This window comes from Sus scrofa, chromosome 1 (assembly GCF_000003025.6).
Source record: "Sus scrofa isolate TJ Tabasco breed Duroc chromosome 1, Sscrofa11.1, whole genome shotgun sequence".
NCBI classification, from domain to species: domain Eukaryota; kingdom Metazoa; phylum Chordata; class Mammalia; order Artiodactyla; family Suidae; genus Sus; species Sus scrofa.
The window spans coordinates 63,250,694-63,277,612 of record NC_010443.5 but is presented as its reverse complement, the minus strand read 5'-3'; positions in this window follow the sequence as shown (position 1 = coordinate 63,277,612).

Here is a 26,919-nt window from a genome sequence, read left to right as displayed (position 1 = left end):
AGTTTGCTAGTGGAGCGAGAGAAATTTTAAAATGCAAAAAGGCAGCATAATCTTGCCATATGATCCAGCAATTGCACTTCTAGTATTTACCCAATTGATTAAAATTGTATGTATTTTTAAAACCTGCAAGGCAAATAGATAAACAGACTGCAGTACATTCATACAATGCCTTAGTAGTCAATAAAAATATATGAGTTATCATAGCATAAAAAGACATGGAGGAAATTAAATTTAAACACATGTGGCTATGTGAAAGAAGCCAGTCTGAAGTACAATGATTACAATTATATGACATTCTGAAAAAGATAAACTATAGTGACAGTAAAAAATCAGTGGTAGCCAAGGGGTTGAGAGTGGAGAAAGATTGAATGATCACACTAGGAGGAATTTTTAAGATGGTGAAATTCTGTATAATACTGCAATAGTGGATACATGACATTATGCATTTATCGAAACATGTATAACTTAGAGCCAAAGAGTAAACATTAATTTATGCAAATTAAAAAATTATTTAGGAGGTCAGTGTCCCCAGGCTGGAATGCAGACTGTGACAAGAGATTCAAACTGTTAGAAATCTATGAAACAGCCTCACTGAAAGGGCTGTGGAGAAAAAGGGGTTAACCTAGGTAACTCTGGAAGAAAGTTAAGTCTGTAGGACTGAAGGCAAAAGGAATTGCACATAAACACTGTACTGCATTGATAAAGTTATTTCCTCTAAAGATATGAATTAGCAATTCTAATATGGCTATACACATATAATGAAACTAAACAATTAAGTAAATGAGTGGAGGAAGATGGTTTCTTGTTTTTGGAGTGGGAGGAGGCTAGAATGATCAATACAGTGATAGCTTAGATTTGGGCCTCAGTAAGAACTCAAGTTTAGTTTAATATAAATACAGGTGGTGTCGTAAAAATATTTTAGGTAGAAGTTCCATGGTGGCTCAATAGGTTAAGTATCTGATATTGTCACTCCTATGGCTCTGGTTACTTCTGTGGCTTGGGTTTGATCCCAAGTCTAGGAACTTCCACATGCCTCTGATATAGGGGTTAGAAAAAACATATAATATAAGCCGATTCTTATTAGTCATGATAGTTATAAAGTTACTGTGAACATTGAATTATCAAATGCCGAACCATTCCTCTTAAAGGAAGTACAGGTTAGCTTACTCTGATCACAACATTTTTGTCAAGCCATCAATACATAACCTGTTTTGTATGTGTTTCTGTTTAAAGACATCTTATTTAATACATCGCTGATTCTTTAATGTTGAAATCACAGTTAATAACACTATAACTCATGCCTGAAAGAAGCTTATCTAACACTAGTATTTTCTCCATAAAGGACATAAGAAATTTTTAGACTTAGGAATGCTAGAAACTGCTTCAGACAATACTTGGGGTTCAGCTTAAACAGTGCAATTAACAAAATAAAGCACAAAAATGGAAAAACATGGCACTAAATAGAACATAAAGGGACTCTTGCTTATATTACGAGAGCTGAAGCAAGGAGGCAGAGTGTCCTTGTTAGACCTCAGATATGCATGTTAGGTGACTCAGATTTTTGTGCATGTTTATAAATGACTGTGAAAGTGTATTGAATATTGATTTGGGGGTTACAGATAAATTTTAGCAAGTAGGAAAATTCACAAGTACAGAATGCACAAGCGATGGAGATCTACTGTATGTGTCCACACACATCTATTTCTTTCTCTTTCTACTGAAAAAGCCTGAAAGAAATGACATTTTTGTAATAAGAACACCTAGTGGCCAGATCTTGGTTTCTAATACCATTCTCCAATGACATGAGGCAGGGCTCCCTAGGGAAATGCCTGCTTCTGTGATTGGGGCAGGAAATATGTAAGATGAGCCTAGAGTATCTTAAAGTACCAGAAAGTAAGAAAGTGGTAAAAAATAAAAAACCAAAAATACATTGTAGAGGTATGTCAAAGGAGCACAGAAGCCAACTGAAAGTTTTCAATAGCCAATTCTCAAACAATTTGAGCAATAAAATAAAGTATAAAATAATTGTCTATGCATACTGATATAAATAAAAATTTGGATAACTTAATAGATGAGAAGAAATAAATCTCCTATGTAGAAAAATTCCAAATAATTTATGTATATACTCTGCCATCAAGCAGAGAGAGCATTAACTTCACATTCCTTAAGAGTAGTCTCTGAGGAGTTCCCATCATGGTGCAGTGGTTAACAAATCCGACTAGGAACCATGAGGTTGAGGGTTCAATCCCTGGCCTTGCTCAGGGTTAAGGATCCAGCGTTGCTGTGAGCTGTGGTGTAGGTTGCACACGCAGCTCGGATTCCGAGTTACTGTGGCTCTGGTGTAGGCCAGTGGCTACAGCTCCGATTAGACCCCTAGCCTGGGAACCTCCATATGCCCCCGGAGCAGCCCTAGAAAAGACAAAAAAAAAAAAAAGTAGTCTTTGATTTTTATTTTCTTCCAAAGAGTCGAGTATGAAAAAGGGAAAAATAGAGTAACTTTATAGTGGAGAAATCTGATAATCACTACCTCAGCTGGTGCTCAAGGTCAACATCAACAATGATAAATCTTGCTGATTGCTTGTACTCTTGATGTGATGTGATGAAAATGGTACTTTATCTCTGTCACCTTCCTACCCTTAACCTATAATTCAGATCTAATCATGAGAAAAACATAAAACAAAATCCAATAGAGATGCATCTTATGAAATATCTGATTATTACTCCTCAGAATAGTCAGCATCACTAAAAACAGGAAAAGTTTGATAAATTGTCATAACCAAAAAGAACTTAAGAAGGCATGACAACTAAATGTAATGTGATATCATGGATATAGTGCTGGAACAGGAAAAGAATATTAAGTAAAAACTTAAAAAATATGAATAAACAATGGACTTTAGTTAACAACAGAGTATCAACACTGATTCTTTAATTATAACAAATATACCGCACTAATGCAATAATGTTAATAATTGGAAAAACTGGGTGTTGTGTGTTGGAAATCTACTATCATCTTACATTTTTTTGGTGAATTTAGAACAGTCCTTGTAGAGATAAATTTTTACATTTTCTCTCACCTTCTAAAATCAAATCTTTCTGTCAACTTTTGTGTTGCTTTATCTCTTTCAAATTCTCCTCCCTCTTCTACGAAACTTTTCCAAGGAGTGTTGTTGGTACAGGTGGGATGGAAGGCATGCTAATATCAAGGAGGAAAAGTCAAAAGAAGAGATAAAGGTATCAAAGAGTATATAGCTCTCCTCTACATAGTTGGGGTCGGCAGGAAAATATGGGCAAATACAATACTCCCATGATAAGCCAGGCCTATGACAAAAAAAGATTAAAGAAAGATTTTATCAGACTCTTGCTGAATCACATCACTTATCTCATTGAAATCAACACACAGTTTATTTCCAAAGGATGAAATATTTATCCATGTTTTATTCTTTAGAGAATAAAAGAGTTGATATATGAAGTAACATCGTCTGCCCATCATACAAAATAGCAGAAGCTTTCAAATGATTTAGCAGGTTTTCTCTGGGGGAGAAAGAAAATTAAATGGCACTACAGTGGTCAAAAAATTTTTTTTTCTTTGGGAAAGATTCAGTGACATTGAACCAAGTGATGGGTCCAATTGCTAAATTCTCATTCTTATAATATATTAGAAGAGTGATTATATTAAGTAATAAGAGAGAAAGGAGCTTTGGGACCAATGGAAAAAAACTACAAAAATAATCTATTTTTTTTTTAACGCTATAATTTTAACCTATCTGAGTAGTGGGGTTTGAGGGAAAAAAAATTGGCTTCTAAGTAATACTTGAAATATTTTCTACACATATACAAGTGGCTGCAAAGTAGCCTGCAAACAAGAAAAAGAATGACCTCTGTATCATACTCTCTTCAAAGGTAAAAAGGCATGCAGTAACCTTCGGTCCATCCCACACACCACAAAACTGGTTGTTCAAAGAATATGAACTGGCTGAAGTCACAAACAGATAATTGAACAACTAAACTTCCGTAATTCAATTTTAATAGTCCTAAATGTCTCCATTATCTGCTAGAGGAAGAACAATGAGGGGACTGGTTTGTCTCAACTATTTTCTTCCTCTGCTCTGCTTGACTACTTCTGTTAGGTGATGGTCATGAGAAGTGTATTGGCATCATTTCAAAGAATTCTCTTGGAATCAAATATCAAAGGTGATATATTGGATAATAATTAAATTTAAGAAAAGTAAAATATCACCGATTGCCATTTTATTGAGCATCTTCCTTTATTTTTTATTTTTATATTTTTTATCTTGTAAATTATTTAATGTTCTGTCCATGTTATGGCTAGATAAGTATATGTTTTCAAATCTTTTTGAACAATTTAATAAGATTATCCTTATTTCACTCCTTGAAAATAAATTTTTAATTTCTTTAATCAATAATTCTTACACCAGTTTCAAAAATCTAACCTTAATATTTGAGGAAGAACTTTAAAAATCATCCTAGTGTAGATGCCTAGGACGTAGTTATTTATTTCCACAAAGCCCAGACTTTTTTTTTTTTTCAAAATAACTAGTCAATATTAGTAATATGACTGTTTGAAGCATTCTCAATTCTTGATTACATTCATGAACAGAAATAGACATTTTAATCTGAGTTCAAAATGTCAGGGTTGTCACAAGCATAAAATTCAATGCTATGCTTTTTTGACCATGCCACCATCATTAATTGCAATTTTTTTCAGTTTCTTTTTATTGTGATAAATATTTTAACATAAAATTTGACATCTTTCAACCATTTCTAAGTGGCATTATTTCGCTGGTATTAATCACACTCACCACGTTTTACAACCGTCATCACTATTTTGAAATAATTTTTGTCAACTCAGATAGAAATTCTGTAACCATTAAGCAGTAACTAGCTCCCATTCACTCCTCTCCCCAGCTCTGGGTCACCTCTAACCTACTTTCCATTTGTATTAAATTGCCTGTTCCAGATATTTCATATAAGTGAATCACACAATGTTTGTCCTTTGGTTTATTTCATTCAGCATAATGCTTTCAAATTTCATCCAGGTTGTAGCAAATATAACAACTTCATTTCTTTTATTCAATGAATAATATGCCATTATATGTATATAAACTATTTAAATTAAATTTTTGAAAACAAAATCCTTTTAGGTTTGTACAATATGGAAATTCCTTCTATTGAAGTGAAAGTGATAAATAATTAGAATCCATTGTAGATGGTTTGCTCTCCCTTTTACTTTTTTATTTTTTATTTTTATTATAGTTGATTTACAATGTTTTGTCAATTTCTGGGGTACAGCAAAGTGACCCAGTTGCTCTCCTGTTTAAAAAAGCCTATGGTGGAAGTTATAGACTAACAAAGTCCAGATTATGAAATACCACTTTGGGATTTTCATTGTTATTTCAATAACGTACTACTTTTTTAGTTATAGGTGCTCTTGCAATATAAAACAAGACATAGTAACTCAGTGAGATTAAATAGAACAAAGATAGTCATATACTTCCTCCCTAAGTTTAAGCTTTCTATGATATGACAGATATTTGTGGAGTACACATCACTCTTAGGCTTGACAACACTACAAAACCTTCTACTCAAGATGGATCATAAAATTTCAGAAAGATCTATCACTGTGTGTAGCTCAGTGTATCAACTAAATTGAGAGCACTGCAGAGGATACACTTCTTAGGATTGATCATGGATTGTACTATTGGCAGTGCCAGTTGTTTTTTACTATAACAATTTGTTACAAAGGAAGTATTTTATTCCAAAAACACAGTTTCAACCAGGTGTTTAAAGCTTGGAATATATTTCCCAATGACATAATGTCTGATAAACTCGTTAGGCTCCCTATCAATCTTGCTAACCAGTATATAGCTAAATCTAGAAACTCCAGATTTTGTGCCACCAAAACTGCTGTTCAAATTTTTTTTTTCCCTAAAGTCATTTCTATTAGTAATTTCAGAAACAATTTTTTTTCCCCATTTACTCCCCTCGGGACTTCAGTACTTCTTGCCCACCATCATCCATATCTTGTTCTTGGAAGGAAGTAATTCTACTACCTGAAAATGTCATGAAAACAGGATTTCAGGGGCAGGTCAAAAACAGAAATATTGACTAAAGTTAGATATTCAAGGAAATTAGTGAGATTTTGCAAACACCATTTATATGTATTCTGCAGTGCTAAGAGGTCTAGAGGATATTCAGACAGTGAGACACATTCCCCCGACCTCAAGGAGCTTGCAGTTTGAGGAGCACAGGAAGATTAAGATTCCTCTGAGAAAAGACCTGGTCTGAGAGTTCCTTGGTGGCTCAGGGAGTTAAGAATGCTGAAATGGATTAGCAATGGGAGCCTGCTGTGTAGCAATGGGAGCCTGCTGTGTAGCACTGTGAGGAACTATGTCTCCTCACTTACGATGGAGCATGACAATGTGAGGAAAAAGAATGTGTACATGTATGTGTAACTGGGTCACCATGCTGTACAGTAGGGAAAAAAATCATATTGGGGAAATAACAGTTAAAAAAAGTTTTTAAAAATTAAAAAAAATAATAAGTATGCAGCATTGTCACTGCTATGGTGTGGGTTTGATCCCTAGCCCAGGAAATTCCACATGCTGCAGGTGCAGCCAAAATAATAAAAGACCTGGTCTGGAAACCAGCATATGCAAGTGTTAAATAAAATCATATGAATGGAACTATTAAGTATATCTGTTTGAAGAGTCATGATACCTCCCTAGAGCGGACAGCAATAGAGATAGACCTTGAACAATGGAGGGACTTAGGAAAATCAGAGTTAGGAGCTTGGCTTCCATGGGCAGGAATATTGTTTCTGTAGTTATATATGAGAATTTTGAAGTAGGGCACAGCTTTTCAGGTCCTAATTCTGGACAAAGAGAATTGGAAATGGAAACTAGAAAGAGAGAGCGTCCTCTGGAAACACACCGTCTTGTTCATATTTGTGACTAGGACAGGCCTGTACACATGATTTTTACAAGAAATGAAGCCAGATTGAGAATGCCAGACATTTTCATCTGTACCTGAACTTGAATTTAATCAAATCCAACACTGTGCATGAACCGTGGGATAAATATCTACTTTAACAAAACTTTTTCCCCCTTGTCTCATTAAAAATTGCTTTAGTAATTCATGTTTATTACAGAAAAATTAAAGAATACTAATAGAAAAAAAAGGAAAGAAGTATTCCAGATCAAAGTTTTAGTAAAATATGTCAGTGTAAGAATAGGCATTTGTCTTATTTCACTAGATAATAAGAATGTCCATATAAAAATAAGAATTATCAGCTTTGAGGCTGGGGGAGAATGCCAACAATACTCTAAATTTTGGACAATTTCTTTTTTTTTCTTGCGTTTTGGAGCTGAACCTTCGGCACGTGGAAGTTCCCAGGCTAGGGGTCAAATCAGAGCTACAGCTGCCAGCCTACACCAGTCACAGCAACACAGGATCCAAGCTGCAGCTGCGAACTACACTGCAGCTCATTGCAACACTGGATCCTTAACCCACTGATCAAGGCCGGGGATTGAACTCGCATCCTCATGGATACTAGTCAGATTTGTAACCCACTGAGCCACAATGGGAAATCCAATTTTGAACAATTTCTAATAGCTGTATTACAGATGAGACTTTTTATAAGTCTCTAGGCACTGAAGGCAGATAGATTTTTGAAAAGTAAATAAAAGGCATAGAGTAAAACCACAAGCAATCCTAATTTGAAAAGATGAGGCTAGAGGGAAATGTAGGTGAAGGGAGAGATGGAGACTATATTAATGAGCACTCGGCTGAATAGAGACCAAAATTGCCTTAAGGAAAAAGTGGCCTTGTGGCTCAGCAGATTAAGGATCCAATGGCTAAGTATCACTACTGTGGCTCAGGTCACTGCTATGCCATGGATTTTGTCCTTGGCCTGGGAATTTCCATATGCCGTGGAAGTGGCCCCCCCAAAAGTTTATTTCTTTCTCATCTAGTGGTCCTGGGCTCTTTTTCAGATTGATAGCTGACCATTCATTCTCCATGCAGATATTCAGGGTAAACTGTCTACTGTACCACCTTTTAATATGTGGATTCTAAGGCCATAAACGGCATTTTACCATCAGCCAAAAGTCTGAGGTGGAGAGGGAGGGTTGCTCCTTGGATATTTATATGGGTCAATCTTGGAGGGGGTATACATCAGTTCTCCTTATAGTCTAGTCATAAACAAATAAAATAATCATATATCCACGCCCACCTTTAAGGGAGGCTGAGAACTGCACCCTAGCTGAATCCCCCAGAAGAGGCAACAGATATGCAATTATTTTCTTTTGTGTTTCTTTGTGTGGTGGATAGCTGGCCCTCTGCCACAGAGATTATTTTACTTTTTGTATACTTACTATTTTTTTTAATATTACGGCCATACCCACGGCATATGGAAATTCCCAAACGAGGGATTGCACCTAAGCCACAGCTACAGACTACACCACAACTTTGGCAACGCCAGACCCTTAAACCGCTTCGCAGGGCTGGGGATCAAACCAGCACTGCCAGAGACAAACTGGATTATTAACCCACTCCGCCATAGCAGAGTTAATAGCATACTTACTATTTAATTATGGCCATACTAAGAAAAATCTCTGGGTAGACTAATGTTTTCTACTTTATATTGCACAATGTGCAGGAAGCACGTTGCTAGTATAATAATAGTTCAAAAATCAGTGAGGTGAAAATCACCCCAAAGGTCATGATTAGGGTACACCCACTGTTGATACTTGTTTGTTTGTATAGATGTCCTCTTAGATCTGTTTATCTAGCTATTTATCTAATATCTAATATTACTACCTTACATTTGTCACTAATTTTAGATTTAGATGAAGATTTTAGTTGTCAACAATGAACTCAAATCTTGTTGTTTCAAACTTTTTTTTTTTTGGCCACACCTGTGGCATTTGGAAGTTCCTAGGGGAGTGATCCAACAAGAACCCTCAGGAGTGACTGAAGCTGATATAGTAACAATGCCAGACCCTTAACCTGCTGCACCACAAGAGAACTCCAAATCTTGTCATTTCAAATAAAAATTGATTTATTCTAAGATATCAGAGAGCTTACAGATTCAGTAAGAGCCCTGGACTACAGGTTCTGATGTTATGTTTGTTTCTTATATGAGAAGCAGTTTTTATTTTATTTATAGTTAGCTATCTACTGAACTCTATTATAATTTCCAAGAGTTTTTCAGTTTATTTTTGTATGCATTGCAGATAGGCAATCATATCTGCAATAATGATAATATTTACATCCTCCTTTCTAAAACTTATACAGTAACTTTGTTCATTTCTTTGCCTATTTCATTAAATATCTTATCCAAGTATTACTAAATAATACATGCTTTTTCAAGGCTCTCTAAGTAAAATAGATAAATGTTTAATGACACAGGCATAAAACTTATTTTAAGTAGATATTTTATAATAGGAAATTATGACTGACCATAAACATTTTGTCATCCTTGTTTACTTAGGGAGATAGTTTTATAGTGCGTATAAGAGAGAATCAGGAGTTCTAGGACTCCAGCATGAAACTTCCATGTAAAAATAACTAATATTATAATAAAATTTCTTCAAATCTAGATTAATAAAGAGGTAAAAGTAAAATCACCATTGATCCCTATTGTTCAGAATGATCTGATAACTGTCTATGTATCTACGTTCACGCACACACATGCATATATAGATACACACATATATATATACACTTACACTTTTAAAAAGCTACATTGTATGATATCATTTTGCATATAGTAATTATGAATCAAAATTATATTCTTATGTCAGTGAGTCATGGCACTCATTCCATTGTAAAAATTGCTATAATTTATTAATTTACTCCAGAAAGGCTATAACTCCAAGTCTGAGTTTTGGCGATGCCTGATTTCTCTACATCTAAGCTATCATTCTATTTTATAATTTTTTAAAGCCTAAATTTATTTTTTTTTGTGTTTTTTTTTTTTTTTTTGGCTGTTCCCATGGCATGCAAAATTTCCCAGGCTAGAGATCAAACCCATCCCACAGCAGGGACCCGAGCCACAGCAGTGACCACCAGATCTTTAACCAGTTGTACCACCTAAGAACTCCCAGCCTTAATCTTTAAATTTAATAATCTTCTGGTTTCAAGCCCTTTAAAACCTAAAATTCTATTTTATTTAGAGTATTATCAACCATTTTATTATAGGTCAAAAATATTATTTTAAATCAGCATATGTTTATATTTTGCCATATAGATTGATTAGCAAGTAAGAATAATTTTTTCCTTTATTTTGAATTTTGTGTCTTACAGTTAAATTGGGTAACACATTTTTAATTCGTGCAGTCTCTGGAAGAGTAATGATGCACAAAGGAAATATTGATCAGAATAAGAAGAGATGCTAGAGTTCTCTTGTCGCACAGTGTTTTAAGGATCTGGCATTGTTCCTGCAGTTGCCTGGGTTGCTGCTGTGGCACAGATTAGATCTCATTTTAGCTGATATATAAATGATATGAAAAAAGTCATTGAAACAAAAGGTAGGGGAAACAATATTCTAGGGAGAGAGAGGAGCATCATGGACATGCACCTTGAAGTCCTATAATCATTGAGAGGCAGGGACCATATCTTTTCTCTTTAGACCCCCAATCCCTAGAACATTGGATATTCTTAGAAACTGCTGTCAATTGAATTAATAATTTATTTTGGAGAGCCTTGTCTGCATGGTTTGTTATTATTTTTTACATCCCCCCCTCATATTCATCACAAGGTATGAGGAAAGCTAGAGAATACTTTCTACCAGCATTTCACACACCAACCACCATTTCATACAATATTTTGCCCCTGCATTTGATGGCGTTCAGTAAGAACCCATTTCAGCTGTGCAATTTTCTCTGACTCCCATTTACAGTTCTTACAAATTACATTTATACTTTCAAATTACATAGTTTAACTTGAATAAGTGAGCAGCATTCTAAAAGCATTGGCAAAAAATGCCTCAAATAGGGCATTCTGTTTTTGAAAACTTAAGGAAAAATAGTTAATGAAAGAGTAAAGGAGTGTTCAGGTAGGACTATTTTGTCTTGCTTATATTTTCAGAAAAAAATCTTCAATTTCACCCTACACATGACCTCAGTTTTTCCAGTGTGTACTTTAGTGACTACAAGGATGAGAAACAGAATAAATGCAATAGCAACAAATTTTGTAAGCTAGAAAGCAGCAGATAGGACAAGTGGTAACTGGCTTATCAATCAAGAGGAAGCCGGATTCCAACCTTGGCATGAAGAAAGCTTAAGACTACCTGAAATCTGTTGAATAATCCTCAAAAATTATCAGAAATTTCAAAGACCATGTAATCAGAAGTGAAGAAGTGTTCTAATATGAGGAGGGTTGGGAAAAAACCATTTAGACACATTTAGATCTCCAGATCCCTTCAAAAAACTTCCTGTTTGAAAAATTACCTCTTCTTCAACCAAACAGAAGTCTAAAAGTGTATGCTATGAATTGAGTAAGATAGAGGGGACTGGTGGAAACAACCAGAGAGAATTATTCCCCCAAATAAAGGAATAAAATTATGACTCCTATACTGATTAATGAATTCAGAGATCCCAATCTTTCTCCACTACTGCAATTCCAGGTTCAAGTAGGAGATCCCTTCCAAATAGGAGCCTGCAGGTCCATATGGAAAACCTGACCAGTACCTAAGGACAGACTTGAAATTCTGATATTAAAGTTCTCCATGTATTGATGAATCAAATTAGCTTCTTCTTGGGAAGCTTCAAATAAACCAAGACATAGGCTAAAAGAGATATATCAAAGAGATTTAACCCAGGAAATAGGTAAAGAGAACTCCCAGTGAAATGAGGAAGGAAGATCCCAGGATAACAGATGGGCCCCAGATTAGAGTAATTAAGGAGATAAACACTGGAGCTCCCGACTTGACTCAGTGGTCAACAAATCCAAGAACCATGAGGTTGCAGGTTCGATCGCTGGCCTTGCTCAGTGGGTTAAGGATCCAGCATTTCCTTGAGCTGTGGTGTAGGTTGCAGATGCAGCTTGAATCCCGCATTGCTGTGGCTCTGGTGTAGGCCAGTGGCTACAGCTCTGATTAGACCCCTAGCCTGCGAACCTCCATATGCCAAGGGTGTGGCCCTAGAAAAGACAAAAAAAGAGATAAACAGGTTAAATCCTGCCTTCAACAACCTCTCCACTGGCACTGTGCAGAATGCCCAGGTAGAAACTGGCCTGATTCTTACTTGTATTTGGCTGGATTAAATCATATGCTAATGAAATTCTTGCTCTTTCTCCTCATGCTTTATTTGCTGGATCAATTAAAAACACTCATTTGAGGAGTTCCCGTTGTGGCACAGTGGTTAACGGATCCGACTAGGAACCATGAGGTCTCGGGTTCGATCCCTGGCCTTGCTCAGCGGGTTAAGGATCTGGCATTGCCATGAGCTGTGGTGTAGGTCACAGATGCTGCTCGGATCCCACATTGCTGTGGCTCTGGTGTAGGCTGGCAGCTACAGCTCTGATTAGGCCCCTAGCCTGGGAACCTCCATATTGCACAGGTTCAGCCCTAGAAAAGGCAAAAAGACAGAAACAAAAAAACCCCACTCATTTGATTCCACAAGTGTTCTGCTTTGACCAATTAGTGAAACTAAAGTTGGGCTATGCCAGTTTGGAAACAGAAAATGCAGAATTGCCCACTCCTTCTGAAAATATTCCTTTTGGATATACTCCAATACTTGCTTCTTCCTTAAGCCTATCTAGATAGCCCAGGTGAAAGGAGTCCTCTGTTTTTTGACTCTTATGGCCTTGCCCACTAACTACCCCAGGAGGGACTCTTGTATACTCTCAGGAACTCCAAAAATCCCATCAGCAGAGCTTCTCCAGAAAGCCTTTCTCTAATAACAAAGTATCTCTTTTCCTTACATTTCTAGGTTTGTGCTTGCTACTCAGATTTTCAAAACTAGATATTCATACCCATATGGTAAAAGCTATACGGAAAAAGAGAATAATAGACAAAAAGTCATTCTAGAGGGTGAGAGTGACATGATTTGGCAGGGAGACACACCAATTCTAAGGGACCAATAGTGTTCCCTCTTTTGACCTTGAAGGGGAATACTGTGATATTCATTTATTATTACTAAAATGTAAAAATACATATATAAATATAAAATCTGTGTGTGTCTTATTTAGTTCAGGTTGCAGTAACAAAAGTACCATAGACTGAGTAATTTAAACAACAAATGTTTATCTCTCACAGTCTAGAAGCCAGAAACTCCAAGATCAAGGTGTTGGCAGTTTTGTGTCTGATGAGAGCTCACCTCCTGATTCATAGACAGCTATTTTCTCATGTTTCCTCACATTGCAGAAAGCAAAGAGAATTCTCTGGGGTCTCTTTTATAAGGAAACTGTCCCATTCATGATGTTTCCACACTTATGACCTCGTTACCTCCCAAAGGCCACAGTGCCATCACCTTGAGTATGAGGATTTCAACATGTGAGTTTTGGAGAAATATATTCAAACCATAACAATGATAGATTAAACGTACACAGTTAAACATTTAGATATACAATTAAATTTTTTTCTAAGGAATTTAGTATTGGCAAATATGCAGAAATAGACCTATATTGCTGATGGCACATTATGTTGGTATAATATTGGACAAAGGCACATTGTACAAAGGTGATATATTGAAAATAATTAACTTGATAGTGTCAGCACTGACCATTGAGAAATACTTAGGTATATACCTTAGAGAAACTTCATGTATGTGCTCAAGATATGCAGAAGGCTATTTCCTACAGACTTACTTAAAATGGTAAAGTTTGATATCTAAATGTCCATCAGTTGGGAATGGAGAAATAAAACATAGATATATTATTATGCTAATGTTAAAATGAATTGACTAAATTGACTAAATTAATATCAAGTTACAAAAAGAAGTTGTAGAATCATTTGCCCGGTATGATACCATTTATATAGATTGACACATAATCAACTAATGCCAATGGCTTATAGATTATATATGTATTAAAAGAATTAAAAACACTGTCTAGCAGAACGAATACACTCCAGATTCATGATAGTGGTTGCCTCTGGAGGGGAACAAGAGTACAATCCAGAAACAGATCATAGGAGTTCCCATTGTGGCTCAGCAGTAATGAACCAGACTAGTATACATGGGGATGCGGGATCAATCCCTGGCCTCGCCCAGTGGGTTAAGGATCCGGCTTTGCTGTGAGCTGTGGTATAGGTCAGCAGCTGTAGCTCCAATTCAACCCCTAGCCTGGGAACTTCCATATTCTGTGGTGCGGACCTTAAAAAAAAAAAAAAAAAAAGGATCAGAATTCAATGTTACATGTACAGCTTGATAGCTTGCTTCTTTTATATTAAAAAATTGGAGTAACTATACCAAGAAATTGTTGTTATACCTTGGAGGTTTACATCCAACGTTTGCTATATGTACTTTGATAAATTTTCAAAACAAGAAATAAGGTGCAATCTATTGGGGGGAAATTAAATGTATAGTGAGACAAGTGTGATTTCAAGTTAGGCTAGAGGCTTTGAAATTACACAAACTATTTGAAGTGTGTTCCAAAATTTTAGTTGTGATATGGTCAAACCCCTTCACTTCTAAGGCTAATTTATCTTTTATATCACATGGGGATATAATCATATTGCAGATGTATTTCTTTAAGTTAAAGCAGAGAAATTGCTCAAAGAGTTCAATTAGTTCTAAATTTCAAATTTTGTAATTTTGTTTATTGTTCAACTAAAAGCCATTATTTTAATCTCTGCATAGTAAAATCCATGTTACATGAGTCACATATATAATAATCTATCCAATAATTGCAAGTCTTCTAGGAGACTATCCTCAGTGAACAATTCAAATTTATTCTTCTTTTCTTCAGAAATGTCTCAAAGTACCTACATTGCTTAACATAATGGCCCTTTGTTGAAAGTCATCCATTTTTCCCTATGACATTGTATACTTTGATGACATAATGCATCAGGATACCCACTCTTGGTACCCTCCTAAAACAATAGTCCCATCTGTGGTCCCTTTTCTTTACACAGGCAAAGCAGTGTGCAACATTCAATAACTGGCTAACTAGACACAGTCTCTGCAATGCACTCATTCAGAACCACTAAGACTCACAGATGGATACATGGCTGTGATGATGCTGGACTGTGCTTCTCTCAGATGAACTGGAAAGTTGCCTTACTCATTGGAACCCAGAGAGCCATTCACTGTTATCCCAGGTTTGCAGTATTAGCTCACCCTCCAGAACCAGCCTATGTTTTGGCCTTCAGTGTACAATAACTTGTGTTTTAGATGCAAGTTCATGCTGTCACTTGGTTGAACAAAGCATAACAATAGAACAAATACAGCCTATTATAACTTCTTGTACTCAGCGGACTATGTTTATGACAATAACTAGTGAGTTGCATTTTTAGCTCAACAGAAGTGATGACATAAATACAAAAACCCAGAAATTTGATTAGATTATTTACAGTTTAGGGAGCTATTTATATTAAATCAGGAAGACAACTAAGAATAGCACTACTGGACCACAAAATTGACTACCGTGTTTTATACAGAAAACTAATGTGGTTAGCATATTTAACATAATGATGTGGATATAATTATAATATCATCTCACCTAACCATATGCTACAGCGTTAATCCATATAAACAGGCTTTACAGAATTTGGTTAAACAAAAAGTCTTTCATATGGTGCACATTATTCTATTATGCTTCTTTAGTAAAATGCAGCCTTGGAACAGATGGGAATGGTGGTCATTTATTGCTTTTTTTTTCCTAAAATCGCAAATTCTGGAATATCATCTAGGAATGCTTTTTTATGAAGTATACCAAATGGCACTTCTCAGATAGTAAAACAGGAACTCAGTCACAGATCACTGAGACAAACATACATGTGTTGAGTGATTGTATAATAACACAAAATTATTCCAGAGCAGATTTTCAAACTATTCTCCTCAGAGTCCTGGGAGTTGTTTGTCAGTGGTCAGAGGGGGGAGCTTTAATATAGAAAGCTCAGACTAAAGGGAGTGGTATGTTGGACTCTATTTAAACTTTCATATGAAGACAGAGCTCCATTGCTCAGCAATACTAAGCTACACAAAAAGTATTTCAGGTAAAATTAACCTAGTGTCCATTGCCCTATCTAACAAAGTATAAATATGTGGTAATATTTATGGAAATTGGAAAACTGATGCAGAAGTTTATATGAGATAAAAATTACAAAAGAACAACCACATTTTTCAAAAATAAAATGTTAAGGGGTAATAGAAATAGCCAGCATTAGCATTCATACGGTATTTATTAAATGATAAATATTGATCTAATAATATTACATGTATTATCTCATTTACTTATTTTTTAAACTTTTAAAATTTTTTTACGGCCACACATGTGGCATATAGAAATTCCCCAAGGGCTACGAATTTGAATCTGAGCTGCAGCTGCAACCTATGCTAGCTACAGCAACACTGGGTCCTTTGATCCACTGAGCGGCTGGGGATCGAACCTGTGCCTCTAGAGCAACCCAATTCTTAACCCACTGTGCCACAATGGGAACTCCTTAACTCACTTATTTATAATAATGCATAAAAATACTATAATCCTAGTGATCTTACAGTGATGATAGTAACCCTGTACTCTTGCAAATTTTATAGATAAGGAATGGGAGGTACAGAAAGTTCAACTGACATGCCAGTGGGTAGAAAATGCTATGGCCAGGACTGGCTCTGGAATTTGTATTCTTAACTATTACAGCATATGTACAAGGTGGGAAATGGAGGGGAGGGGGCATTGCTCTGACATATACTTTAATGTATCATAGAGTAAAATAACACAGTATTGTTCCAGAAATATATAGGTGATATTGAATAAAAAGAAAATAAACAGACAATATGTATGTGGTAATTTAATATGTGAAAAAGATTAAATTTCAAATCAGGGAGTTGGTGGCTCAGTGGGTTAAGGATCTGGCATTGTTACCCCTGTGGCTCTGGTTATTTCTGTGGCATGGATTTGATCCCTGACCCAGGAACTTCCACATGATGTGGGCATGGCCCCTCAAAAAAAAAAATTCAGTGGAATTGATGATATGCAAATTAAATAAATAAACTCAAATTAGTAAGGAAAGTAAAACCAGCATTAAATGAAATAGGGATGGACATTTATTTGGAAACAAAATTTGATTTTAATAGCTACCTCATACTATATAAAAATTACTAGCAGATGAAGTTGTAAATATTTTTTAAATAATAGAAGAATATGTAGAAGGATATTTTTAGAATATAAGAATAAGGAGGAGTTCCCATTGTGGTGCAGCGGAAATGAATCTGACTAGGAATCATGAGGTTGCGGGTTTGGATCCCCAGCCTCACTCAGTGGGTTAAGGATCTAGTGTTGCGGTAAGCTGTGGTATAGGTCTCAGAAATAGCTCAGATCTTGCATTGCTGTGGCTGTGTCATAGGCTAGCAGCTGTAGTTCTGGTTCGACCCCTGGCCTAGTATCCTCCATGTGCTGTGGGTGTGGCCCCCCCCGAAAAGAATATAAGAATAAGTAAAAATTCCTAAACAAGATGTGAAGCCCCAGAATACATAAATAAAAGATTGAAAGAATTAACTACACAAAATTTAAAATTTTTCACAATCTTTTTTTTTTTTTTTTTTTTTTTTTTTTTTGCTTTTTAGACCTGCACCCTCTGCGTATGGAATTTCCCAGGCTAGGGATCGAATCAGAGCTACAGTTGCTGGCCTACACCACGGCCATAGTAACACCAGATCCCAGCCACTTTTGCCACCTACACCACAGATCATGGCAAGGCTGGATCGCTGACCCACTGAGCGAGGCCAGGGATTGAACCCGTGTCTTCATGGATACTAGTCAGATTCATTTCCACTGAGCCACAATGGGAACTGTCTTGTAAATCAATTTTAATAAACAAAAATGAGCTTAAAATTCTTAATAGACATAATTAACAAAGGTAAAGGACAAGCACAGGATAGAAGAAAGACTTTTTTTAGTTTAAATGTAGCAAGAGAGTTGTAACCATAATACAGAGGATGATTTATGTTTCAGTAAGAAAATGGCAAAAAGAGAAAAAAATGGGGAACTAATAAGCATAGACATTTTACAGCAAATAAGTACAAATGACCAATATGTGCATTAAAAAAGCTCAACCTTCTCAATAATCTATAAAAGCCAAATCACAACAGTAATGACACACATAAATTGGATAAAATGTAAATGGTTAATATTCAGTGGTGAGGAATCTAAAGGTAAATTGAATTCTCATACACTGCTAAAGAGCATGGTATATTATTCATATTTTTAGGGTGGTTTGGTAGCATCTACCAGGATTAAAATTGCTTAGATCATATGATCTAATAATTCTACTTGTAGGAACTGTTCATATAGAAATACTGGAACAGGCTTATAAAGATACAAACATGGTAAAGTTTAATAATGCCTTGCTTATAATATTGAAAAATCCAAACTTCTTAAAATGTCATCGATGCCTACTTAAAATGCAATGACATTATTAAAAGGAATAACATAAGAATGCACATCCTCACATGGGAAAATCTCCAAGATATATCGTTAGGTAAAAACTCCCAGTTGCTGAACAGTGCATTTAACCCCATTTCTGTAAAATTAAAACTATGTGTATATTCATGTAAAATAGAAACATAAGAATATTTTTGAACCGTTCCCCAGCAAGTTAGAAACACCAGACTCCTTTGCCCTTAAGTACGTCTGTAGCAGTAGAATTTTACAGAACAAAATCCTGTTCTTACACCATCTTTTATCTTAAATCATTTCATATTTAATCCACAGCCACTATTCAAATTTCATCAGTTTTTTCCAAAATGTCCCCTCATAGTCATTTTTTTTTCTTGATCCAGGGCTCAATCCAGCATTAACCATTGCATTCAGTAACCATATTTCTTTAGTCTCATTTAATCTGGAAAAATTCTTTTGCTTTTCTTTATTGATCTTGACATTTTAGGAGAGTACAGTTCAGTTATTTTTGTACCGTCACCTTCACTTTGGGTTTGTCTGATGTTTTCCTCTCTTTTGGTTTAGGTTATAAATTTTTGGCAAGAGTACCACTGGCCTTAGGCTGCATCTTCACCATGAAGCACATATTGTTGGTTTGTACCAATATTAGTGATGTTAATTCTGATCGCTGAGTTTTCCTCTGTTATCAGGTTCTGTGGTTTCCTAAGAGGCACAAGCTCATACTTAGGGGGAGCTTATTATTTTTTTTTCAAATTTTTTACAATTATTTTTATTTTTCAAAAGTTTTTGTTTTTTGTTTTGTTTGCTTTTTGTTTGTTTGTTTTTCTGCTTTTTAGAGCCATACCTGAGACACATGGAAGTTCCCAGGCTAGGGGTTGAATTGAAACTGCAACTGCTGGTCCACACCACAGCCTCAGCAATACCAGCCAAGCCACGTCTGTGACCTACATCACAGCTCACGCAATTCCACGAGCGAGGCCACGGATCGAACCCACGTCCCCATGGATACTAGTCAGATTCACTTCCACTGTGCCACTGAGAGCCTCTTAAGGGAGGGACTGTGACTTTTATACATACTTGTGAACTCAAAAGTAGTCAAACCATGACTATACTTAGTGTTCACCAAGCTTGTGAACACTGTATTGGTTCTGCTGCTAGTCATGAATTTTCTCTAGCATTATTTTATGACTGTGTTCTGTTCAAATTTGATCATCATTACCAGAGGTAAGGAAACTAGTAGCTATCCCTGAAAATTTTAGAGGTGTTAACTATTTCAGATCATCCATTTTCTAACTAATATAAAAGTGATTTATTCAGGCAATATTTCTGATGGTGCACAAAAGCATAATATTTAATGTGATTAATCTCTTGCAGGTAATGGCCTCTCCCCTGCTGGATAAGTCCCACTGCAGCTGGTTATAAGCGAGCAAAAAGAACTTGTTTCTGAAATATACCTTGGAGTCTTCAGTTTCCTGTAATTTATTGAGTAGTATCAATTTTTTCGAACTAGTGGGACTGAAAAAGTAATTAAACAGAAGTAATGAGTAAGTTATTTGATATTTTTGTGAACAAAAATCAGGCTGATTCATTTTAAAAATTTGACACTATATTGATGCATTTGTAAATATTATCCAGAGGAACTCTAAGTCTTTATAGGACTAGGATTCTTTTAGGTCTATAGACCTTACTGATAAAAGAAACTTGTTATTAACAAGTGCAAAAGTAGGTCACATCGAACTTTATTTGAAAAAACTGCTCTCGTCTTAAAGTATGGCTAATTTTGAATCAATTTCTATCAGTGTGTTAGATGTAGCAAATCCACTGTGGGATACTAATGACTATTTTTTCCATTTTTCTATCATTTTGCTTCCCTTTTTATGACCATGGAAACAGCATGACTTACTGGTTAAGAGATTTTACTTTGGAGACAGGCAGTTTGAATTCTGGCTCTGCCATGTACCAATTGTATGCTTTGGGTCAAGGTGCTTGATCTTTTACGCTTTATTTTCCAAATGAAGAAATGTACCTAACTCAAGATTATTGTGGAATTTAGGTAAGGTAATGCATTCAAGCACCCTATTTAATGCTGTGCATAGTAATCACTCAGATATACATGCTTATTGTTGGTACCTTCTGCTCTGTGTCTCTTATCACATATGGTTGTTAGTTTTTTATATTAGCATGACAATCAGAGAAAGAAAATTCTTTAATGGGTAAAATGTCTTTCTAAATTTCTGTAAGTCTTTTGATACATTTGAACCACAGTGGTGTTAATTCTTGCCTCAGTTTTGGAAACAGAATAACAAATTATTGAAGGAGGTCATCAAGTGGACAAGATCACTGGTTTACCTGGAGCAGGACCTGGGCAATTAAAGGGTCCTCACTTCTCCCCCATGCTTGGAAAGTACATTCAGCCATTTTTAAGAACTCAGCCTTGAGAGAGTAAGGGGTTTTTTAGACTATCTGGATCATGTACATGACTGAACCCAGTTAAGGCCTCTGTATAATTTTAAGATTCTGGTGGGTTGGTGCAGAGATCTATTCATCTTGCAGTCACCTAAGACAAGCCTTGTATGTAAATTCCTTTGCTTATTAAGCTTGCCACCCACCAACCTGTAGTGGCCTGATTCTTTCTTCAGTCTCTCTTTGACCTCTGTGATTGGAAGTCAGTTTCAGATTTAACTTGAGGAACTCCCAAGTTTGGATACCAACACAATTTTAAGATCCATGGATGCTTGTCCAATTCTCTAAGGAAACATCAGATGTCAAAATAAATCATCATGGTCATTCCTTCAAAATTTAATGCTGATGTCTTTAATAATACGTTTTCTTTTTTCCTTGAAATCCTTTTGACTAATAGAATTTTGCACACCCTGGAAGTTCCCATGAAATAGTTTATTTTGGCTGTTATTGAAAGTCAGATGGAACTCTCCGATTTAGTATGTAAAAGCCACAGTTCTACTCCAGAACAGTGTGAAAAATTTTGAAGTCTTTCTCTGTCCTGCTATTTCATAAGGAAAATTGTTATGAGAATAGAGGAATACCTAGAAATTATAACTTAATCTTTCTTTTAAAATAAACTTAGTTATATTAAGAGGGAGAATAAAGTAAAAACAAGAGATTTTTGAGTATACAGAAGGAATTTCCTAAAAAAATTAATGGCTTCTATTATTTCTTATCAATTAATATCATCACTAGTATTGTTAACTTTAAGTATGTATATGTATATTTCCTATGTAAGTGTGAATATTTAAAATTTAATTTTTATTTAATTAATAGAAATCATCTTAATCTGATATTAAGTACATTGCAGTGGTCAAGGACTGAAACTTACCTTGGTTAAGTGAAATTTCAAAATATTTATATCATTTTTATTTTAAATTGTACATATGTTATTACTTTGGGGGGCATTATATCTCCTCATTTGAGTATAGATTCCTAGAATGCGGCTCTCAAGAGTATTTGAAACTTTATCTCTAGGATTAAACCTTAAAAGTATGCTCAGCACATAATAGCTGCTCATAAATATTTTGTTGATTACATGAATGAATTGTAGATACTCAGGAGTATAAATTGATGCCCATTTTATATAAAGTTACTGCAGAATAAATATATTGATGCTTTAACTGACACAAATGTCCCATGAATGATTTTATAAGTTTTAGGCCAAAAGAGAATATATTTGGTACTAAGTATTAATCTGATAAAACTTTGGTATATTCAGTAATCCATTTTCACAATGCCTTTATAAAAAACTTAAATACATAGGCCTTTCATAACTATATGTTCATCTAGTGTTTAAAATGCTTCTGGGATTGAAGGTACCATGCTCATTTTTCACTATTTTTTTATTCCTTTTTTTTTTAATTTTTATCAATTAACATTCAGAAAATGCAAAAGTCAGTTTCTTATAATAAAGTTGTAGAACCTCACAAATAATCATTAAAATCCCCAGATTATATTCATTTCTATTAACCTAAAAGTTTTACTTTTTTACCCTCTAATTAAATTCAAAGTGCTTGTGGAAAATATAGAGTTATAAGCAAATTATGAGGTAGAGTGTATGTGGGACCAAAGCTTAAATCTGAGGGGAAACTGGTTGATCAAGCCAGAGTTGTGCAACTTAGCTCTAGTACATTAATGGAATCCATGATAGGATTCTTCTACCCCCCCACCCTCCCGTGAAACGAAACGAATGCAGCTTCAGTGTATTTATTTAAAATATCTACACAAAGTCAGTAACCTTTGTGGGATAACTTTTGTAAAGTACCTGATCTCGGAGGGATAGCAGTGAGTGATGATTTGGAACAAGATCTTAATTTTCTGCTCAGGAATTGAACCTGGCAGCCTGATTGAAAACTAGGAATCCTAGCCACTAGACTAACTAGAGGCTAAGAGCAGAATTGCCCTGATTCTTGCCCCCTGTTGAAAGCAAGAATGTTTCAAGGAGGCAAAGACTGTGAAAGCAGATATAAAGTTTATTGTTAAAGTTGTGGTATAATATGTGGGAGAGCACACAGAGAAGTTTATTTAATGCTGAAGCAAAGAAGTAATACACACCCTAAAAAGGAGTGTGAGTGTGGGTGTCCACCTGGGTGAAGAGCACACCAGAGAGGTGATTTAACTTTCTTATACAGGACAGTTCTTCTGGGTCTTTGTTTACCTTTGATCAATTATCTTGTTTTATTTCTCCCACTTGACTGGACACAGGACTTTCCCCAATATGTGTGCGTATCTTTTGGCAAAGATGGATTCCAGAGCAAAGGGTGCTGGGACAGTATCAGGACTTATTACGGCCTAGTGCTCCCTCCCTTTATGATCCCTAGGAGTCTAACCACGCATGTGTAATTGGGGAGGTCTCCTTGACCCCAGGAGTGATTGAAGTCATCATCTTATCTTTCTACTCCAGCAGAGCTCAGCTCCTGCAATTAACTTTTTCGTTGAAGTGTCAAAAAGAGATGGCCCAATTTACTTGGCCTACCACGTCCCAGCTGTGCTCAGCCCAGGGGCCCATCTACCTCCTACCTCATACTCACAAAGTTCCTGGTCCAATTTGAATTTTTAAATTCTTTTCCTTGTTCTCTTCAATTAAATTTTGTTCAACACATATTGACAGAGAATCTGTCATCTTTTTTGCCTGGTGCTGGATACTGGAGACTCTAAAATGGGGAGAATCTCATTCCAGTCCTGAGGAATGGCTACTATTTTACACTTAATTCTATGGGCTTTATGTCTTTTTTTTTTTTTTGTCTTTTTTTGTCTTTTTGGCATTTCTTGGGCCGCTGCCTTGGCATATGGAGGTTCCCAGGCTAGGGGTCTAATCGAAACTGTAGCTGCCAGCCTACCCCAGAGCCACAGCAACGCGGGATCCAAGCTGCGTCTGCGACCTACACCACAGCTCACAGCAACGACAGATCGTTAACCCACTGAGCAAGGGCAGGGATCGAACCACAACCTCATGATTCCTAGTTGGATTCGTAAACCACTACACCATGACGGGAACTCCGGCTTTATGTTTTCTTAAAGATATTATTGAGCTCAGTGGATTCTGTTTCCCATCTCCAGCTAGAGATAAATATAGTAGAAAAAAAATCTAAAGATACTTCTTTTCTAAGTTCCTTTTTAGAGATGAACCCCCAGGCAGTCTTAACATTCTTTTACGGATTGGTCCTTCATTTTAACAAAGGACTAGATCAGGAAGATTGGGAAGAAAGAGAATAAAAAGCTAAATTATTCATAGTAAATGTGTTGTCTTAGGGAGTAGTCAACCATAAGCATGATTTTGATGCAAAGAAATAATGGATTCTATGCAAAGCAGCATCTTTTATTGCTTGAGAAAAGAGGATAATCTAATCTGCTTGGTGATTGGAGTTTTGTCCACAGAGCTCCAAATAATAGACTGAAAACATATGGCAGTCATAGTTATTTCCTAAGATGTATATTTTAACATTGTAGATAGCAATTTTGATAACTTACAGAATTGTAAAGACTCTGAAATTAAAACAGGAAGCAGCTTTAGATATCTTCTTTAGGAGATCACACTGCACCTATATAGGTTAACAAAATCTTCCAAGATCCCATTATTAGTGATAAAAGTTACCTAGAACTCAAACACTGACTCATTGTTTATTTTTTATTTTTTTGTCTTTTTAGGGCTGTGTCCATGACACGTGGAAATTCCCAGGCTAGGGGTTGAATCAGAGCTGTAGCTGCTGGCCTACACTACAGCCACACCAATGCAGGATCCAAGCTGAGTCTGTGACCTACCCCAGAGCTCACCTCAATGCCGGATCCTTAACCCCTTGAGTAAGGCCAGGGATGGAACCTGCATCCTCATAGATACAAGTCAGGTTTGTCACCACTGAGCCACAATAGGAAGGCCTGTTTTTTAATTTTAATTAATTCATCTTACTGTCTCAAGGTCACTTTTTTATTTTCATCTGTATGTGTGCTATCATGTAGACCCCACTTGTGGGAAATATGCTAAAGTTCTTGAAAGTCATTGACTTTGAGATATGCTTCTGACAGATATTAGTAGATATTTAATGGCTAGTTTTTTCTTTGAAACTCTTGTTTAATTCTAAATGTATTGGGTCCAAGTATCATACAAGAGGTTGAAACATTTTGATTTCTTGCAACATAACTAATGTGCCAGCAATGAGAATGCATAGGGGAAAAAAAGCACAAGTTTCTCCAAATCTCTCTTGCTTGCTCTCTCTCTCTAGTTGTTTTTTTTTTTTTTTTTTTTTTTGTGAGGGGGCATGTATGGAATCCAGGATCAAATCCAAGTCACAGCTGAGACCTACGGAACAGCTATGGCAATGCCAGCCAGGGCACCACCACAGAGACTATGCAGAATCCTATGCCACAGCGGTAACTCCCAAATTGCTTTCTTTTTTTTCTAAACTTTACAGTCAAAATGAGTTACATTTATTGCTTTATGCTTTTCTTGATGACCCAGCAAGAACTTTATGGCTAATTTTTGTTAGCCTTCTTGCAGTAGGAAGGGAAAGACCCATGCTACTCTCTGATTTCTCCACTACAAAGACTATTGTTTTTCTTTTTAGTTCTGGATGCAATTCAGAAATCCAAGAAAAATCCAAGAAAAGAAAATATTATTGAACTATGAGACTGCACAGTTACGCCAATGAGAGGATGGATGCCTGTAGGTGGAGATTGAGAGTATTAACTTTATGTAACTGAGGTGTAGACACATCTTATTAACCTTCTGCAATCTGCTTAATAAATGACAAAAAGTGAAGGAGCAAAGCACACTTGCAGAAGAACAACAAAGTCCACAAAAGTAAGACAGGGATGAATCCATGGTTCCCTGATTTCAGTTTAGTGATTCCTCCTTTCATTGAAATGTGAGAAAACTTTCCTCAACAGATAGAGGTAGGAAAGCATTCACTTTGATGCTCAAACAAGCCAGGGAGTCCACCACAGATGAGCTGAGGTGGGAAGGTAGAAGTAGGACAGGAAGATTTAGACATCACATTTCAGGTTCTCAATCTGGTTCTTAGCTCTGCTTATGGCATGTGGATGTTTCTGAGCCAGGGATTGAACCTGTTCCACAGCAGCAATCTGAGCCACAGCAGTGACAGTGCCAGATCCTTAACCTGCTGCACCACAAGGGAACTTCCTTAAATATTATTTTTTTGATATACACTTCAGTCAGCAGTGGATAAGAATTTTCATTGATTTTCATCTTTCTTTTTCTTTCTTCCTCCCTCCCTCCCTTCCTTTTCTTTCTTTCTGCTTTTAAAAAATGTATTATTGTTATATACATAAAATTTAACATTTTAACCATTTTTTACGTATACAGTTCTATAACATTAAGTACATTCATGTCGACCACCGTGTCTGTGTCTGTCGAGGGACGTGTCTCTACAATATTTTCTTAGTCTTTTACTTTATCCCATCTTCCTGCTTTACTTTATCCCATCTTTCTGCTGGAAAAACAGTCACAGTGCTGGTAATGACTTAAGCTTAAGAACAAAGACCTAAATGCATAAGCTACTCATAGAGTCAGATGAATGAGGACATAATGCTTTGGTTTAGGCACACCAGACCTCTGCAGATTGGCACACCATTTGCACAAGCATGATATGTCCTTTAGGGGATAAGAGAAAGAGGAACCTCATGGCCAAGTGGTTTAAGAATATGCATTAGCAAAGAGAACCAAGGTGCAAACATAGGCACCTGGGGTTGCCGCAAATAGGCAAGCACAGTGAGGATTCTCTGGAATGCTATGTATAGCTAACTCAAATGCTAATGATTGTTATGTGCCTAAAGGTCAGAGTAAAAGCTTAACCTTCTACCAGCTAAGTGGCTTTTAAA